Below are 22,051 nucleotides of genomic sequence, written 5' to 3'. Positions count from 1 at the left end.
CCTGAGCCAAGAGGAGTGCCACCCAGAGTAGTTATTTTGAGACAATTTCTTTTTTGCAGAAGAGGCAACCCAGCCTGAATCATAAAACAGTGATTCAGAAAGTTTCCAGCTGCCCGAGAATCAATGAAGGCTTGAGTGTGGACAGAATTCTGAAGGAAGGTAAGAATAACAGGTACCAGGATCGGAGAGGAGTGAGGGGATTTAGTAGTGATCATGTTTAGAGGTATTCCAGTGTTATCCTCTAAGCATTGGCTTTTCCGGCCGAATGTCACAATTCTTTAGTTGGTGGGAGTTAGAACCACAATAAAAGCATAGTCTCAATCTCCTTCTTCTCTGTCGTTCAGACTCTGTGGGTTTGAAGGAGGAGAGATCCATGGGTTCCTCTACTGGGGTAACTGGAGGAGTTGAAGGGGTAGAGGATAGTGCAGAGATCGGACGAATAGAAGGACGGGAGGGAAGGATTGTCTCAGCTTGTCTCTCGTGGAAGCAAGAGTCTAGACTGATACCAAGTGTTATAAAGTCATCCTAGGAAGAAGGAACATCACGATAAGTAAGTTCATCTTTGATGCGTTCATGCAGACCTCTCATAAAGGCTGCCTTGAGAGCACTGCCATCCCAACTGGTCTCAAGTGCCAAGGTGCGAAACTCAATGGCATATTGTGCCACAGTTCTAGATCCAGGAGAGAGTACTCTGCAGCAGAAGTACGGCCAGAAGTCCCAAACAAAGAAGATAATGCAGAAAGGAAAGCATCAGCATCATTCAGGAGGGGAGCGTTCTGTTCCAAAAGTGGGGAGACCCAGGCTAGGTCCTTGTCTTTCAGTAAGGAAATGATAAAGGTGACCCTTGACTGATGAGACTGGAAGGTGTGAGGATCATTGCGAAAGTGTAGCCTGCACTGGTTAAGAAAATCCCTACAATCAGAAGTACATTCATATTTGTCAGGTAATGGTATCCTGGATATACTTCCAGAAGCAGGGGAAGGAGTTGCAGTACTAGGAGCAGAGACTGGCGTTACAGCAACAGGAGCGGTATCCTTCGCTGCAACTAGTGAGGAGAGTTGAGCGGTCATAGCCTCTAGTTTGGAATCCACACTCTGCAACTGTATGGTATGGTTTCCAACATCTGTCCTTGAAGATAAACTGCTCTTGCCACCTCATTTGGATCCATGGCCCATAAGTATAATGCTCATTGGAAATTCCACTATCAGACCAAACTTGGCCAGTGGTTTTCTTATCCCGGCGTCAAGCTGAAAAGATAGGGAATATCCCAGAGCAGAGAAAGTTTGCAGAATGAGGTAAGCTGTACTCACAATAGGTAGGGTAGTCTTTGGCAGGGAACAAGTAGGGAATCCAGCAGTATGGCAGTTCAAGGGTAAACCAATAGAAGGACAAGAATCAGGCAAGAATCTGCATCAAAGGGAATCCAATAATTACAGTTCAGGAATAAACCAATAGAATGGTCAGGCAGGCAGAGTTCGGTAACAGTATAGCAATCCAATGGTTCAAGGGTTAAACAGGCAGAGTGGTCAGACAGGCAGAGTTCAGCAACTATATGGCAATGCAGTATTTTAGAATTAAGCAAGCAGAGTAGTCAGACAGGCAGAGTTCAATAACAGTATGTCAATCCAGTACTTTAGGGGTTAAGCAAGCAGAGTAGTCAGACAGGCAGAGTTCAATAACGTTATGGCAATCCAGTGTACAGTAACAATCATACCCAGGAGCACACTAAGTAACACCTATACTTGGGCAGCGATAGGTAGAAAGTAAGCAACTTACATAGGCAAAGGTTTCGCACCACAGGATATCCTGACCAGCTTCAGAAAGAAAGGAGCGTGTGGCGATGACGTCATCACTGCATGCACACAGGAGCTGATTCTACCCTAGACAACGAGCATAACAGCAGGCGCCGTGTCCCTAGCAACAGCTAGAGTGGCGTAGCGTGACAGTTACCACTTTCTGTTGGGGTACCGCAAGGCTCTATCCTCGGTCCCCTACTCATCTCTCTACACGTCATCATTAGGCTTCCTAATAAGTACCACAGGTTTCAATATAATTTGTATGCCGACAACACCCAAATCTACATCTCTGCTCCAGACCTATCAACTTCTTTGCTAACCCGTGTCACTAACTGTCTTTCACACATCTCCTCTCACTACCTTAAGCTAAATTTCTCCAAAACTAAGCTCCTTATTTTCCCCCCAGCTTCTAAAATCTCCAGCCCCCATCTCTCTATAACTGTCGACTGTGGTTATCTATTAATTTAAAATATCTTTACTTTCTACTAAATATAATATACTAAATCTCTATGGTGAAACCACTAAAACCAACACAGATAAATTGTGAAATAAACTCTATGAGAGGGCCTCCATTATTTGCCAAATAGTTTATTTAGGAATCAATGTACAGAAGAACACAGTGGGAGCGAAAACCTTACAGGAAAAATTCTCCCACCATCCCTTAAAACTCGGCGATATGAGCTCTTTTGTACTTTCCTAGGACTGTCAATTCCTAGTCTAACTTTATACAATTCAATAAAAAAAATGCATTTTAAATTATACATAGAAACACAAAATCCTATGCTAAACCCCATTAGCAACATTTATACAATGGTCTTAAGTATTGGGAAAAGTTCATGTATGAGTGTGTGAGTGTGGGTACACTAGATGGGTATTCGTGTAGTAAAATCTTTATTAAGAAAGTGTGAATTGTGCCTGTAAAACAAAAGTTATAATGGTTCACTGAAGTTCTTTGTTGTCATCTTTTGGCATCTGGTCCTTGCTTTTGGCATCTGGTCCTTGCTTTTGCTTTACCAAATCTCTCTCTTTGAAGAACTTTGTTTTTTCCAAGACCCTCAAAGGAATGAAAAAAAGATTAAAACCAGGCATATATTTACTTCACACTACAACACTCCATCTTCAGTAGAAACCACATTCACAGTTATTAACTTCAAGTTGGAAAGTGCCTCTGTTATTGCATTATCCCACTCGCACCCTTACTTAACTTATGTTGCTTGATTTATATGATTATTTACCCCTTTATGCTATATATATATATATATATATATATATATATATATATATATATATATATATATACATATATATATATATATATAATTATTTTGGCCTAATGCACCATTTTACATCTCCATTGTGATACATTATACTTATTTAATTTGTCCAACGCCATCATCATAGCTTCATGGTAAGATCAGTCCTGAAGACACCTGAATAATATGTGTTATTGGGGAAAAACTGGAAGGAAAGGTGAGAAGCCTTCTATCTTCATTGGTTTTCTTCCTGCAAGATAAGACTTCAGACAGTTTACATAGAAATGGTATTGCATGTGGCCTCCCAAAACTAATCACAATGGAGGTATCTGTTATTGTTTTTTTAGAAAGAGAATGCATCAATTAACTATACATTCTTAATATTGGCATTTAAAACTTAATAATGAAAAACACTTAAAATTAGTAATTGAACTTAAAACTAAAGTACACATTACACGATACAAATGTACTGCAAACAAATATGCTTATAAACAAAAATGAATGATTTAATTTGAGCCCTCCAGCTTCTTTAGAAACCCAATTTGATCTCTCATTCTCCTGTTTTTTTTGTTTGAGTTCCCAATAACTTAAGTTGGCCTTATTGTTTATCTCATTTGACCTCAGCCTCCAATTTTCTCCTCTGTTAATATTGCCATTTAAATTCCTGTCTCTCCAGTTTCCTGTATTTGATGCTCTACTATTCTGATATCCACAAACATTCCTTCTATTACCCCTCTCTGATTCCTGCCTGTGAATAGTCAGATTATTCTCCATTGACTGCTTCACTGCAGAATTTGCCTTAATGGTGTATGGTTGATAATTCCACCACTTCTCAGCTCTAGTGAGCACCATATGTAGGTTTGTGGAGTTTGGATCATACAGCTTTACAAACTCCTGACATTTTCTGGGGAGAGCTTCAAGTACCCTCTGTATGTGAGTTGATGACCCCCAGACCATTTGGGTCTGTGGCTGGCGCAGCACACACCAAAATAAAACTCCTTTTGCTACTTCAAATGGCCCATCTAGTGGTCTCATCATAATTTCACTAATCTCTTTTTCTAGACTAGTAAAATTGAAAAATGTGTTAGCTTTCCTGCCAGCCTGATCACATATACTTGAATTAAATCCTAATAACCTGTTGGCATAGGGGCCCATGGCATCTTGAAGCAATTCTGTCCATTCTGGCATGCTCATACCTAATTTTATGGCTTTTTCAGTTCCCTTGTGAAACCAATGTGAACCAATGTGAAAAGTTATTAAAGCTGTTTGTGGGGATTGTTCCCCGCCATTTCTTAAAAATGCCTTTATCTGCTACAGTCATTGGCCTAGTCTGATTTGAAAAACCTGTAGGAACTTTCAGGTTGTTAAAATTCTCAGAAATTATGACAGGGGCAATTGGAACAGAACTTGGGTTTTTAGTGGGGCCCATTTGCATTTTATCTTGTTTTACTACTTGTTTTGGCTCTTTCCTTTGTGGCAGTAAGTTATCACTATCTTCATTGTTTCCAGAAATATCATTAATTATTTTTTCTTTTTGTTCAATTTTCATCTGTAACTCAGTAATTTTGTTTGAGTATTTGTTACTGCTGTGTTCTGTTAATTTTAATACATTGTAATTTACTGATCTGTATGGTGTTAGTTAAAGCAGAAAGCTTAATACAATCTCTGTCAGTCTGTGTGTTATCTACCTTTAATTTAAGGTCTTTATTTTGCTCTGTCAGGTCTCCAATTATTTTCGTTAATCCCTTTATTGTTGAAATCACTGCCTGCGCTATCATACATTTTCTTTTATTATTATTAATCTTTTTAAGAGATAATACCTGTGTTAGTATATCTGAAACACTTTCACACTTGTTGTTTTTAGCTTCTGGGATGAGGAATGGACCATTATATTTATGAATGTAATTGTTAAAGTAATCACAGATTTCCTGTGAAATATAGTTTTTTCCAGACATTTTTAACAGATAGCCGTTAGAACTAAAAATAAAAAAAATATCTATATATATATATATATATATATATATATATATATATATATATTTATATATATACTAGAATAGTGCGTCTCTCACAGCATAGTAGTTTTTTTTTTTTTTTAAATGTTAACACAGGATGTACAAGATACCATTGAGATTCTAATTTTACACAACAAAGGACATAGCAGTTAAGCCATCTAGAAGGGGTAGTACTAGTAATTAGATCTGTTTATAAGCAGGTCAGCATTCCAGCAGAGGTGGTAATATAGTTAAATTTAGTTTTTCTAACCACTGCTCATTATTCTTTATTTTAAATCTGGGGAACAGACTTAGAATAGTGTGTCTCTCACAGCATAGTTTGCCAGACTATTTTACCTGCCCCAAATGCAAGGAATTATCATATCTATAGGGCAATGAAACACCAGACTAAACAGAAATTAAGCAGAACAAAATTAAAAAATTAAATATTGTTCTCTTTTAAAAGGTGTAAACCATCAATAATACTAACCTAAATAAAATAAATGAACAAAGCAAAGCAAGGAATCCTTTTTACTGATATTTTCCCAAATTGAGGAAAAATTATAAAAATATTTTAAGTACAGGAAGATTCTATAGAACTTCTGAAATGCTAATTTCAACTGTAGTTTTGGTTCCAGGATCTGCTCCAAACACAGGAAATGCAAATTTTTAACTTTGTTACCAAAACAAAGGTTACACTTTTTTGTATTACAAACTTAATTAAAAATCTGAACAAAGAAATGGAAGAAGAAGGAGGGAAAAACAAAATATGCTTTAAACTGCTTATGGCTTAGCATATTCCCAAAATGAAACTGTAATTTCTTAACTTTAAATTCTACACAATTTCCCATACAATTCAGAATGAAATTTATGTATAGGGCAAGCTACAGCTCTGGGTGTAACACATTCACAGAAATGAATCCTTTGTAAAAAGAAATAAATAAAAATGTGCAAGAAAATTACAATCTTTATAAAATGGACTTTATATTCGATTTATAAAGGAGCAGAAGTCAATCACTTTAACCTTACTATGGCAGCTATTAAATAGTACTGTAAAGCTTTTGTTTGTAAAAACATTTAGATGGGACCAACACAACACATGTCTTTAAAATTCATTAGATTTTTACAGAAAGCAAGAATTCTAAACTATTTTACTCTCAATTAATTGTTTAAAATCCATGTGGTGACCAATAAAAAAAAACACACACACACATGTCTAGCAGGGAAAACTGATAGAAAACTGGCTCAACAATAAAAGTATCCAGATTCCAAAAACAAGAAAAATACAAGAGTTAAAGGGACAGTCTGGTATAAATTTTTATTATTCAGACAGGACTTTTAATTTTAATCAACTTCCCAATTTACTTCCATCATCAAACTTGCTTTTTTTCTCTTGGTATTCTAAGTTTAAGCCAAACATAGGTAGGCTCATATGATAATTTCTAAGCCTTTTAGGTTTGCCTCTTATCACATGCTTTTTTAAAATCTCTTTTCAACACAAAGAGACAGAAAGTACACATGGGCCATATAGATAACACTGTGGGGGTTATTTAAGATTTAGCAGGCTACAAAACAACAGGCCTGCTGAAACCAACCATTATGTGCTTCCCCCATGTAACTATACAAATGCAAATTTATACAGACCAGAAATACAGGTTTTTAAAACCATGCTTTTCTTGAGAAACATTTAAAAGATATATATATATATATACTGCAATAATATTCTAAAATTAAATCAACATTTATTTAGGTCCACTCAGCAACCAACCATCTTCTTTGTAAGAAAACAAGGTACTGTATGGGAACAAGACAACAAGTAAATATGTCTCTAAAATTCATTAGATTTTTACAGAAAACAAAATTAAAAAATATTTACTCTCAAATAAAATGCAAGTCAAATGTAAACTCTAATTTCAAGCTTCATACAATTTATTAACCATAAAAACCATGTAACTCTATGCAAATGCAAATTTATACAGACCAGAAATACAGGTTTTTTTAAAGCCATGCTTTTCTTGAGAAACATACAACAGGCCTTCTGAAACCAACAATTATGTGTGCTTTTTAAATAAATAACTACATACAAAAACTTTGCTATAAAACACCAAATCTACATTTACTGCAGTTAAATTTAAAATAAATCAACATTCATTTGATTCCTGCAAAACTAAATGGCATATGGATTCGTCTACAACTTCATGGCCGCCAAAATGTGGTTATCTATTAATTTAAAATATCTTTACTTTCTACTAACTATAATATACTAAATCTCTATGGTGAAACCACTAAAACCAACACAGATAAATTGTGAAATAAACTCTATGAGAGGGCCTTCATTATTTGCCAAACAGTTTATTTAGGAATCAATATATGTTGATAATAAGAGAAATACAGGTATATACACATCTATTTTTTACAGATAAACAGTCCAAAATTTAATTAATACAGGGCAACTCTACTGCACTAACCCCAATTTGTTCAATACTGCTACACAGAATATTATCCCAGAAATACTTAGCCAGATTCTCTGTGTCCAACATCATCCATCTTTTAGCAGGAGCAGGATAAAAAAAAGACAGAGGTTCTGGTGTTACAGTATTTTATACCCCAATTCAAAAGGGAGTGGCTTATCAAATGCCACTCACAGGCCATTGGGAGTGTCCACCTAGACAGACACTAGACAAAAGAACTACTTGAATAAACCAGCTATGTGAATTGCCAGTTATAAAATCTGTGAGCTATATTCCAATATCCCTGTGACAAAATGTCACCACATCGACAACTCCATCATTACCCCTACCCCGCATGGCTGATGTCTTGGGGTCACACTTGACTCAGATCTTTCTTTCACTCCTCACATTCAGGCCTTGGCTAAATCCTGCAGCTTCCACCTTAACATCATCTCTAAAATTAGACAATTCCTTACACAAGACACAGCTAAGATTTTATTCCACTTCCACATCCTTTCAGGCCTGGACTACTGCAACTCCATCCTCTCTGGTCTCCGCTGCAGCCTTGCTTCTTTACAATCTATAATGAATGCCTCTGCCAGGCTCATCTTCCTTGCACATCGCTCTTCATCTGCTGCACCTCTCTGCCAATCCCTTAACTGGCTTCCTCTTGCCTCCAGGACTAAACACAAAATTCTGACTCTGACTTACAAAGCCCTCAACTGCACTGCTCCCCCCTATATCTCAGACCTTGTCTACAGATACTCTCCCTCCCGTCCCCTTTGCTCTGGTCATGACCTCCTACTCTCCTCCTTTCATGTTACCTCCTCCCATTCCCATTTACAGCACTTCTCCAGACTGTCTCCCATCTTGTGGAACTCTCTGCCTCGCTACACAAGACTCTCTCCTAGCTTTGAAAGCTTCAAATGCTCCCTAAAGATTCTACTGTTTAGGGATGCATACAACCTACACTAACCTTTCTTTATACCAGTTCCTCTTCTCCATAGCTATCCCCCGAAACCCCTTAGCATGTAAGTCTAAGAGCCAACTGTTTGCAGATCACCTCCATAATTGCTGACTACAACAGTGCGACTCTTGGCAGGGCCATCTACCCATTTAATCCCTATAAATGCTACCTTGTATACCGCCTATGTATATAGTGCTGCAGAATCTGTTGGCGCTTTACAAATAACCAATAATAATAATAACAAGGAAATGGCACAGAGATTGGTGAAGACCTGATCAACCAATTTGCCTTCACAGTGGGTTGGATACAATGTCCAATGGCACAAACCAAAAGAGGAATAGAAATTAAGAGGCATGTTAGGATTGTTAAGGGTATACTGAAGTCAACTAAGATGAGAGAAAGTACGTTACAAGAGAGAAAGCATGGGAACCAGGCTTAAAGGGATATCAAAATTTTTGATGCTGGACAAGAATGCCAATAGATAACAGCAACACAGACAGCTGCAGGGGGGGGAGAGGTGAATAGTGTGAACTTCAACATATGAGAAAGAAAGGGAGGGGGTAAAGGAATACTGTGAAAAGTACCGTATGGAGACAAAAGGATGCCTACTCTCCCTCCTTGTCTGTACCCTGGCCTGGGAGTGTGACTTAAGTGTAGGCCACCATAGGATATAGAGGCCACAGCAGTTGTGTAAGTGGGGGAGGGACACATTTCTGTGAGGGCTAAAAGGTTAAGTGATCATGAAATTAATTGGTTGTGTTTAGAAGTGTTTCATACAGAGCGTGCGTTCCGAAGGGCACAAGAATATTGTGGGATATTAAAAGAAGTACAGTTAATTAGATTGAGAGGCTTAGGTGGGAAAGGTTTTGGAAGTGTCAGTCATGGTAGTGAACAGAAAGAGGCAAAGGGAGGGCCAGGGTTAGGTGAGTCATCCCCAGCCGAAAGAAGAAAAAAGATGGTAAGAGAAAGAAGATGTGAATGTGTCTTATATGAGTGTCTAAATTTAGTTTCAGTGGAGCATTGTTGGCTGAGTGACATGAGATAGGAAAAGAGTTCATGTGTGTTGTAGAGAAAGAGAAGGAGAGATATGCATAGTTTCCGGCGACCGCTGTTCCTTAACCTGTCCACCTGCTCTGAGGCTGCGGACAGAAATCAACCCAATCAAATACAATCAGGTTGATTGACACCCCTCCTAGCGGCTGATTGGACGCAAAACTGCAGGGGGCGGCATTGCACCAGCAGTTCACAAGAACTGCCGGTGCAATGATGAATGCAGACAGCTGTTGGCATTTATCAATGTGCAGCGGACATGATATGCTACATCGTATCATGTCCGCCCGCACATTAATAAATATACCTCATAAATTCCACAATTAAAGAACTACAAACATGTTGCAAACTACAAATGCCCTGCCAAGCTATGCTCTGACAAGCTAGGAGTATCCAATTTAGAGATCATAAATTAGAGCAGGAATAACACAATACCTAAGCAAACAATAGAGATGGCACCTTTTTGTCACAAGTGGAAAACAGACACAGGAAAGCAGAATAACATAAATAAAATGACATACCAGAGGAATTAAGAGGGAACAATAGCAGTTACACTTGGTGAAACAGAGAGTCAGGCAGGGTTAAAGCTGTATTGTCCTGTAGTACATATCAGTAAATTAAGATTTAAGAGAAATAGTAATAGCATTTACACAGGGTGAAGCAGAGAGTCAGACAGGGGTAAAGGTGTATTGTCCAGTAGTACATACCAGTAAATTAAGATTTAAGAGAGAGAGAAAAAGCAATAGCCATTGCACTGGGTGAAGTAGAGAGACAAAAAGTATTAAAGCTGTATTGTCCTACAGTACATACCTGGGGAGATAGGAGAAGGAACAGTGTAAGCAGAGTTCTTATGGGTATCTAGCTAATAAATATATTCTAATAGCTGTACTATTTATATTATTATCTATAAATGTTATACTCCATATAAAACTCCTCCAACATACTTTTTAAACTCCAGAACTACACACATGCTGCAAACTACAAAGAAAAAGGGTGGAACCTGGAAGTCCCAGAGAGATAAGAGATGCCTTCCATATAAAGTAATGAAGATCTCTGGGATACAGAATTTGACAGGGGGGAGAGAAGTTAACAAAAGAACACGTGGGACTGAAATAATGTCTCAGTTTTAAGCGACTAAAAATTAAACTGAAATGTTTTCACTTCAATTTAACTTATTGTTGCCAAGCCCTTAGGAGAGACCTAAACAATTGGAAAAATGGGAGATTTTCATGGTATGGGAGACTTTCGGCTATTAAAATGAATGTCCTACCCAGGATTTTGTACCTTTTCAGAGCTCTGCCGATTGGGATCCCCCTGGCAGATCTAAATGCCCTACAAACTGAACTATTTTGCTTCCTAAGGGGGGACGGGAAAGCGAGAATAGTGGCACAACTGCTAAAACAGCATAGACAGATGGGTGGAGTGGGAGTCCCGAACCTGGTGGATTATTATCATGCCTCCAGATTGGCACAATCCGTCATCATGGGGAAAAACTTTCAGGGGGTTCTCTGGCCAAAAATTGAAGCAGATATTGAAGGCAGCAACAATCTGGAAGACATCTTATGGGATCCCTTATGGAATGCCAAAAAACCTGCATATAGGTCACCAGTGACATATGAGTCATTACACACCTGGCATAAGATAACCAAACAGATAAATTTATTTAACCCTCACTCTTTATTATTACCCTTAAAACTTTTACTGCCAGTCGAACTTAGAAAAGCAGTGGGAAAATGGGAAAATAAGGGCCTTTATAGGGTCGCAGATTTTCTAGATGGGAAAACAATGTTTACCTTTAATCAGGTTAGAGATAAGATCCAACCATACACATTGAACTGGTTTCTCTACTTACAGATTTCATCAGCTATCTCAAAATACATGACTGACAGACTAAACCAAACCTTGACCCCTATGGAAAAGATATGCAGCACACAATCCAGAGGGAAACACGTGATTTCTCAGATATACTTGGTGTTACAAGGGAAGAAGGCTATCCTTAAGTCTCCCTTAGTGGAGAGATGGGAAAGAGAGGTAGGGGAGATGAAAGAACAGGAAACTTGGGAAAAGATTCTATCAGAATCTGGGAAGGGTATACTTATTTCAGATATGAAGGAAAACTGTTTGAAGGTGGCCTTTAGATGGTATCTTACGCCAGAAAGGACAGCTCACATTCAATCCATGAATAGCGCTTTCTGCTATAGAGGCTGTGGGAGGAGAGGGACGTACAGACATATGTGGTGGGACTGCCCAAGGGTCTGACCATTATGGGATAGGCTCTCGAGGCTGCTCAGTGACACATTAGATGAAAACATTGAACTAACGATAACTCAGGCACTTTTGCATGAGAAGGTGGGCTCGCTGAATTCAGCGATCAACACTTTTATTAGGATTCTTTGTACTTGCTTACGCATTTGTATAGCTAGACATTGGAAGGTGGGTGCACCGAGATGGACAGAAGTATTAGATAAAATAAAAGATATATATACAATGTCAAAATTAGCAGCATGGGCGCAAGGGAACACTGAGCAGTTTCAAAAAATATGGTTCTATTGGATTCTGAAGGGTTGTACTCGACCACACACCACCCAGGACAGAGATGAGTGAGAGAAATCACGACAGTAAGAGAGATAAGACAGATACAGAGGAAATTCTCTGTTAATGGGTTGACCAGGTCTGGAGATACTTGACTTCCCTGATTGATGTTGCAATATGTTGCTAGCAACTTTCTTTTTCTTCAACAGAAATACTATTTGAGAGATGTCTGGAGAGTATGGAATCACCTGGTGGGAGGGAGGGATGGGAGGTAGGGGGAGTTAAGTTTGTAATTTATAATGTACTGTTAATTATTTGTTAATGTTAAGGGGAAGGTGGCTCTAGTCAAACTAGACCAGATATGGGGTGATAGATTGTTCTTCTTCTGTCCACATTGGAATTGATGGAAGAACTGTTAAGAGAAAATGAAGACCCACAACAAGCATCGTGGAGAAAGAAAATAAAAAATCAATCCCAATTCATGCCCAAAATAAACAATAACCATTACCTGGAAGTATTTAACAACATGGTATGTAAACAAATTATTGATGTAAACATCATCCAAAGAGAACATAATCTCTCAGTCATGGAACAACAAGCACTATCTGAGCTACAAACTTGGAAGGATGTAATAATAAGAAACTCTGATAAGGGAGGAAATGTGGTTATCTGGTCAGTGGAAATGTACTTAATGGAAGCAGAGAAACAATTGAGAGATATCAAATGTTACAAAAAGCTCCATTTTAATCCAACACAAATGTATCTTGATAAATACACAGCGTTGATTGAAACTCCCAGATATAACCGCATTATCTTTTTTTTATTTATTTTTTTTATTTATTTTTTTTTATTTCTGAAGGTTGATAACCCAACCACAGCAACCTTCTACTTGATCCCCAAAATACATAAAAATCCAACTCATCCACCTGGTCGCCCAATAGTGTCAGGAATAAAGTGTAACACTGAAAAAGCCAGCAAATACGTAGATTACAGATTAAGAGAATATTTACAACAATTACCGTCATACGTGCAAGATACACCAGATGTATTAAAACAACTTGAACAACTTCAGATTGAACCTGACACCTGGCTAGTAACAGCTGATGTAGAATCGCTGTATACCAGTATAGATCATGATTTGGGCCTAAAAGCAGTAAAAAGCTTTTTACAAATGGGATCAAGTGAAGATGATTCTCACGATGAATTTATCCTACAATTACTCAGTTTTGTTCTTCATCACAATTTTTTCACCTTCAATCATGGATTTTACCTGCAAATCAGAGGCACGGCGATGGGCACATCATGTGCACCCACGTATGCCAATCTCTTCTTAAGCTGGTGGGAGCAAACTATAGTATTTTCAGATAAGAATTCCAGCCACATGGCACATGTACCATTGTGGCTTCGGTATATAGACAACGTGCTCTTCCTGTGGGAAGGAAGCAAATCTGACTTGGATTTATTTTTGCAAACTCTCAACACTAACAACTTAAACATTAAATTGACATATGAAGCAAGCCTGACTGAGATCACATTTTTAGATCTAAAAATCAACAAGAACTGAAATGGAACACTTGATACAGACGTTTACAGAAAATCTACTGCAACTAACAGCATTTTACACTGTTCAAGTGCACATGCCCCTAGTACAGCTAAAGCGTTACCCACAGGAGAGTTTCTGAGAATGAAAAGAAACTGCTCAGCTGAAGAAAATTACAAATGCAGGGCCAAAGAATTAACAGAAAGATTGTTACAACGCGGTTACAGTAAAAGATCTATTAAAAAGGCTAAATACAGAGCAAGACATACCCCTCGACAAGAACTATTGATGAAGAAAACAGATACCAAATCTTCAGATAAAATTAGGTTTATTACTACTTATAACCCACAAACGAACAAAGTAGTGGAAATTCTGCAAGACAACTGGCATATCTTAAAAGCGGACCCTGTTCTAGGAACCCTATTGGATGATAGGGTTTAAAAGACCTTATCAGTCCAAGTCATTTCCATGGAGAAAAAAACAAAAACAAAACTAAATAACGGCTCTTTCAAATGTGGAGTCTGCAGCACCTGCAATTACATGCAAAAAAACAATACAGTTACTGATAGATTTGGGAAGATTCACAAAGTAAACGCATACATCAATTGCCATACTGAAGGGGTTATCTATGCTCTAAAATGCAAATGCAATTTATTCTATGTTGGGATGACCACCAGGAAAATAAGAACAAGGTTACAAGAGCACCTGAGAAACATTAAAAATGCCCACAAAGATAATCAGGCAGGTAAAACCATTACAACAGTAGCCAGACATTTTCTGCTAACACACAAATCCAAACAGTCTGATCTGCAGTGTTTTGGCCTGCAGAAAATGGATCTGGGAATAAGATGTGGGAATCAAGAAAAAGCACTCTTAAAAGCTGAAACAAGGTGGATTTTTCTCTTAAATTCAGTTTACCCTCAAGGGTTAAATGAACAGAACAACTTCGCCCACTATCTCTGATGAGAGAGACAAATGATATCTCCAATAAGCGATACCACACTGTAAATACATTATGACTGTACAAAAGCATTAACTACTATACAAGACACAAGTTAATTTTACATCTTTAATCAAGAATCCCTATTGAGTCTACAGTACTATGGAATAAAGTAAGGATATATTTAGATATCCAAGCATGTGATTATGATGTACACATAAATCCCATCCGCGATACTATTATGATTAAGAGAATAGAACAACATATTTTTATAACTTATAATCTTTACACTCACTTTTTTCTCCTTTTTTCTTATTTAGTTTTTTAGATTATGTAGTACCCTAAGGATGCTATGTCTGAGCACCCTTAGTTTCTTTGTATCACTTTACTTTTTACATTCACAATTTTCACCTTTAGCAGTTAATGGAGCTGCACTTAAATTTTTTTTTTTAATAAAATTGTTAATTTATACCAATGGAAAAACTCAATCTGGGCATTATTAAAGCCAAGGTTAAAATTGTATTTGGTTGCTGGGCATTCATTATATAATACCAATCACATTATTAGTCATCACCCTTGTCAAGCCATAATAACATATTAAATGTATACACTATATAATTAATAAACTTTTAGCAGTTGGCCCTTACCTTATAGAATTATTGATTTCTAATACACTTATTCACGTCACATTTAATAATCACAAATGGGATGGTATCACCCAGGTCTTGTAAGAATAATATATTTATATCACACACAAATAATTCAAGTTGTTTGTTTATTAGTTATTATTTTTTAGAGTTAATTGTCACTAATATATATATATATATATATATATATATATATATATATATTCACACCCTCTCTGGAGACATATAGTAAGTAAGGTTACACATAGGCATGTTATATATTTATGTGGATTCTTTACAATAACGTAAATACAATCTATCAATGTTTGAGTAATATTAACTGTGGGAACAAGTAGACAGTCATACACTAATCCTATGTGTCCAGTCTATATAGTGGATGAGAATACTACCTCCATTCATATTGTATCCACTCATCTCTCTCGTCAAAGTAACGTCACCGATGTGGGAGGGGGATCAGCCTCCTCAACACATAAATAGCCAATGTCAGCGCGACGCGCGCACACACCCCCCTTTGAGAAAGCTGTGAGAACGGCGAAACATGTTAGGGAACTGGTGAGGAGTCAGGGAGCTCCTGTGTTTGTTAGGGTAAAAACTCTTAGTAGGGGTATCGTTTTGGTATCTCCTCCTTGAATATCTAATTACTTTTTGCGGTTCAGAACCGACCAAGCAAGCTGTTAATGATTAATTTAACCTAGACTATGTTTTGAGCTATATGGTGCAAGACAACCACAGGGATAAGATTAGTCACCTAGACCACGAACAGCCTTTTGAGCTTAAGTTAGAGATGGGGGTATATTCATGTTAATAACGCTTTAGTGGTGAACAAGCATATATACCTATATTGGCTGATATTTGATGCAACACTGGACATATACAGATATTACACGGAGTGAATTGAATCTAGATATTGGTGCATGGAAGCGCTTATACTTTGCGCTACATTAACTCACAACTCCTTTTCTGTTTCTATCTAGTGTTACGGATTCACTACATAGATACTAACGCCTACTACCTAAGCTGGATTATATGGCGTAAATGATCCGAGTGTCATCCTATATGTGGTTACTCTGAATACACTAAACATAAGCAGAGTCTCACACGGGTGTGTGAAATTAACCTTGTTGCAGCTGCCAGCAACTAATGTGCATTAATTCCAAACACAGAGGCAGCAGTACAACAGACACACTACATAGGGTGTCACATTACAGCCTACGTTACTTATAAACCTCATCCAACTATCTAATTTAACTACAACACCAAGTATTTAAGTTAAATAGCTACTAACTCCTACCCCCATCCTGTGACTAATCCCCTGTCATTAGCTGAAGTGGTTTCTAGTAAAGAGCTAATAACAACTTGCCAAAAAATTGTACTTAATGTGGTGAATAAAGTGGTTCTAATATAATAATATAATAATATTTGGAGATTATAAATCAATTCAATTGATGAATCAGATACCAACTCTAAATAATTATTATTAACCCTATGTGATTCTACCCAATATGTGTTAAGCAGATGATGAGATACCTAAGTATGCACCAAACACACTGACTGGATAATGGTATACTATCTTATAATTTTATCTACAATTCAGAAGGGGCTCTGATAATAATATCTGAGCACTTCTGGAATATACAAGAATTGTAGATCCCTAAGATTGATACTGGGCCAACAAATATTAATATAAGTCAGTACGCTACTAATGGAACTCATTATGCTGATTTTTTATATCTAAATCCACATGATACTAGATACTATTACACTAACATAACTCTATAGAGCTACTATGTTATTGTTTCAATTTGAGGATTATAATTGATCTCTAGTAGTGGAGAAAGTTGATATCATTCCACTGACAGAGTGTTTACATTCATTCTGAATGTGGAGTATTGAATACTCAGGTATCGCCATAACAAGCATATCTTCATATTTTTGCTATTTTCACATTTAGGCAATAATTTCTGTATTTCATTACCTTACTAGGAGTTTTTGATTTTTAATTTGCACATCCCTGAATATTAACTCTGTTTTTATGTGTATAGAATAAAAGTTATATTTTATTAAATCCAATGAGATCTCTCTAACCATTTGGTGCCCATTCTTTATTTAGTTATCTAATGTCACATATGCCTACCATGAGTGCTAATAGTGTATTCTAGGATGGGTCCTCAACCCATCACACTTTGGTTCTGATTATTTAATACACAGCACCACCCACCCCGATATATATAGCCAAGGAGCTAATGAATATAAAGAGGGTGTAGGCATTCTAACTCTATAGGTAGTGCCAGTGAACCTTTTCTCTTGCCATTCTGCAGTTTTAGTTTATAGTCTCTATCCTTTGAGACTCCCTGTGTTACCATCATATAAGCAAGCTGGTTTGCTGCTAAATATCCAGCTTGTGTCTAATAGCACTCTCTGAGTGCTCTTCACAAATGTGAGTATACTGAATGAGAATCTACACTGATATCATTTTGTTTTATTACTGGTACACACAGGCGCCCTGTTTTGTCTTATCTTCTCCAGATTTTATGTCATTTTGTTTCTGCAATCAGTGAGCTGGATTGCTGTCAAACATCCAGCCTGTTTCTAATAGCACTGTCTGAGTGCTATTTGCAAATGTGAGTACCCTGTTTAGGGCTCTTTGAAAATTATCATTTGGTTATCGACTGGTACACACAGGCGCCTCTCTCGTTTCTTTCATCTTCCAAAGCCTCAACAATGCTGCATTCGCCGGCACCAATACGCTCGCTGAACATCACGGCCACAGACCTGAATACGATCTCCTTATTTATAAAAAAAAGCCGGCAGAAAGCCTCGCACCAAGTACTGGGCGATGAGCATCAGACTGTTGTTAAATAACAATCATCGATCTCACGTCTATTCGGCTTTTTACAAACTTTATTTATACCCTGTCACTAAACGCCGCCACTATACTAAAATGTTTAACCCCTATCTTGCCGCTCCCGGACCCCTCCGCAACTTGAATAAAATTATTAACCCCTATCCCGCCGCTCCCCGACACCACCACAACCTAAATAAAATTTATTAACCCCTATTCTGTCTCTCCCGGACTCCGCTGCCACTAAATAAACATATCAACCCCTAAACCTCTGGCCTCCCATATCACTACTATTAACTAAACCTATTAACCCCTAAACCGCCAGCCCCCCACATCGCCATAAATTAAATTAAGCTATTAACCCCTAAACCTAACAACCCACTAACTTTAAATTAAAATTAGAACATCCCTATCTTAAAATAAATGTAAACTTACCTGTAGAATTAAAATAAACTAATTCTAAACTATTAATTATCCTACCCTAACTATTATACTAAAATTACATTAAACTACCCATTAAATTATCTATATTACATATTAAAACCCCTAACCCTACTCAAATTATTTAAATATATTATTAAACATTAGTAAATTACAAAAAAACCCTGCTAAATTACAAAAAATAAAAAACACTTAATTACGAGAGAAAAAAAACACATTATCAAAAATAAAAACGAATTACACCTAATCAAATAGCCCTATCAAAATAAAAAGCCCCCCCCCAAAAAAAAATCCCTAGCCTACAATAAACTACCAATGGCCCTTACAACGGCATTTTGTGGGGCATTGCCCCAAAGAAATCAGCTCTTTTACCTGTAAAAAAAAATACAAACACCCCCCCAATAATAAAACCCACCACCCACCCAACCAAACCCTCAAATAAAAACCCTACCTAAAAAAACCTAAGTTCCCCATTGCCCTGAAAAGGGCATTTAGCTCTGTTACCTGCCCAGACCCTACTCTAAAAATAAAACCCACCCAAAAAAACCCTAAATAAACCTAACACTAACCCCTGACGATCCACTTACAGTTTGTGAAGTTCCGCTTGAAGGATCCATCCAGCCGACAAGAAGTCTTCATTCGGGCGGCTTCTTCCATCTTCATCCATTTTGATGAAGTCTTCATTCATGTGGCCTCTTCTATTTTCATCCATCTGGCGCAAAGCGGGTCCATCTTGAAGACATCCTCTTCAAACGGTCGCCGCCGTAAACTGGAACTTGAATGCAAGTGATGACATCCAAGATGTCGTCCCTTGCATTCCTATTGGCTGAAAGGTTCCAATCAGCCAATAGGATTTGAGCAGCTCTCATCCTATTGGCTGTTCCAATCAGCCAATAGGATGAGAGCTCAATCCTATTGGCTAATTGGTACAGCCAATAGGATTGAGCTCAAATCCTATTGGCTGATTGGAACAGCCAATAGGATTTTTTCAGCTCTAATCCTATTGGCTGATTGGAACCTTTCATCCAATAGGAATGCAAGCGATGCCATCTTGGATGAGGTCACTTGCATTAAAGTTCCAGTTTACAGCGGCGACCGTATTGAAGAGAAGCTCTGCGCCAGATGTCTTCAGGATGGACCCGCTCCGCGCCGGATGGATGAAGATAGAAGAGGTCGCATGGATGAAGACTTCGTCGGATGGATGAAGATGGAAAAGGCCACCCGGATGAAGACTTCTTGCCGGTTGGATGGATCCTTCAAGCGGAACTTCAAAAACTGTAAGTGGATCGTCGGGGATTAGTGTTAGGTTTATTTAAGGATTTTTTGGATGGGTTTAATTTTTAGAGTAGGGTCTGGGCAGGTAAAATAACTAAATTCCCTTTTAAGGCCAATGCCCATACAAATGCCCTTTTCAGGGCAATGGGGAGTTAAGGTTTTTTAGATAGGGTTTTTATTTGGGGGGTTTGATTGGGTGGGTGGTGGGTTTTACTGTTAGGGGGTGTTTGTATTTTTTTTTACAGGTAATTTAGTGTTTTTTAATTTTTGTAACAGCGTTTATTTATTTTTTGTAATTTAGTAATGTTTAATAGTATATTTAAATAATTTGAGTAGGGTTAGGGTTTAATATGTAATATAGTTAATTTAATTGGTAGTTTAATGTAATTTTAGTATAATAGTTTTAGGGTAGGTTAATTAATAGTTTAGAATTAGTTTATTTTAATTCTACAGGTAAGTTTCAATTTATTTTAAGATAGAGATGTTGTAATTTTAATGTAAAGTTAGCAGGTTGTTAGGTTTAGGGGTTAATAGTTTAGTTTATGGCGATGTGGGGGGCTGGCAGTTTAGGGGTTAATAGGTTTAGTTAATGGTAGTGATGTAGGAGGCCAGAGGTTTAGGGTTTAATATGTTTATTTAGGTTGTGGCGGGTCGGGGAGTGGTGGCATAGGGGTTAATACTTTTATTTAGGTTGTGGCGATGTCGGGAGTGGCAGATTAGTGGTGTTTAGACGCTTATGTTAGGGTGTTAGGTGTAAACATAACTGGTTTTCTACCATATAAATCAATGGGATATCTGGCAGCATTGAACATAAGCTTTCAGTGCTTTCAGACTCCCATTGATTCCTATGGCATCCGCGGCCTCCAGGGTGGCGGATTGAAAACCAGGTACGCTGGGCCGGATAAGCCGTGAGCGTACCTGTTAACTATTTGATAACTTTTAAAAAGTGTCAAATAGTGATGTAAGCATCGATCTGTGTCAGATTGAGAACGGCGGATCGTTTGTTACGTCACAGATTTCAACTTTTGTCGGTCTGTAGGCTTTAATAACTAGGTCGGATCAAGCTTGTCACAAGTATGCTGTGGAATTCCAGCGTATTTGCAGTTGACAGCTTGATAAATATCTCCCCTAGTCTAAATACCCCTAATCCACTGCCCCCCGACATTGCCAACACTATATAAAGTGATTAACCCCTAAACTGCCGCCACCCGCATCGCTAACACATAAATAAACCTTGAAACCCCTAAACCACTGCCCCCCCCCCCACATTTTGAAATCAGCCAACAGGATTTCAGTAGCTCTCGTCCTATTGGCTGATTTGAATTTTTGAGCCAATAGGAATGCAAGGTACCCCAAATATAAAACGGGTAACTTGCATTCAAGCTTCAGTGTGGATGGCTCCACAGCCGCCGGTACTGTTTCGCGGCCACCTTCGCTCCGCGCCGCCTTCGCCCTGGATGAAGATAGAAGATGGTGCTGCGCTGGATGAAGATGTTGCAGCCTGGAAGAAGACCTTCACCGCTGGACTTCAGGAATGGTGAGTACCTATTCTGGGGTTAGACTTAGGCTTTTTTTTTGGGGGGGGTGTTGTTTTTTATATTAGGATATTTTTTATTTTAGTGGGCTGCAAAAGAGCCGATTTCCCTTTTAAGGGCAATGCACATACAAATGTCCCTTTAGAGGCAATGGGTAGCTTAGGTTTTTTAAGTGTTAGGTTTTTTAATTTTGGGGGGTTTGGTGGGTTGGGGGTTTACTGTTAGGGGTTAATTTGTATTTTTGAGGTAAAAGATCTGTTAAACTTAGGGCAATGCCCTACAAAATGCCCTTAGATTAGGGGGTGTTTTTATTTTGGGGGGATTTTTTATTTTTATAGGGGTATTAGATTAGGTTTGATTTTTTATTTTGGATAATTTGGTTTATTTTTTTCTGTAATTTTAGACTTTTTTATTTTTTGTAATTTTAGATTTATTTATTTTAATTTAATCTTAGTTTTTTATTAAGTAATGTTAGGATTTTTATTTCATTTTAACTTAGTATTTTTATATTTTATGTAATTGTAGTTAATTTAGGGGGTGTTAGGTTAGGGGGCTGAGTGCTTAAATTAGTTATTTGCATTGTAGAGGGATGGTGGTTTAGAGGTTAATAGGTTTATTACAATACTAGTGATGTGGGGGCAGGAGGTTTAGGGGTTAATAACTTTATTTAGGTGTTAGCGATGTGGGGGCCTGGCAATTTAGGGGTTAATAGGTTTATTATACTAGTAGCGATGTGGGGGGTCGGCGGTTTAGGGGTTAATAGGTTTATTTAGTGTTGGCTATGTGGGG

Source organism: Bombina bombina, chromosome 3 (genome assembly GCF_027579735.1).
Source record: "Bombina bombina isolate aBomBom1 chromosome 3, aBomBom1.pri, whole genome shotgun sequence".
NCBI lineage: Eukaryota > Metazoa > Chordata > Amphibia > Anura > Bombinatoridae > Bombina > Bombina bombina.
This window is presented reverse-complemented; position numbering follows the sequence as displayed.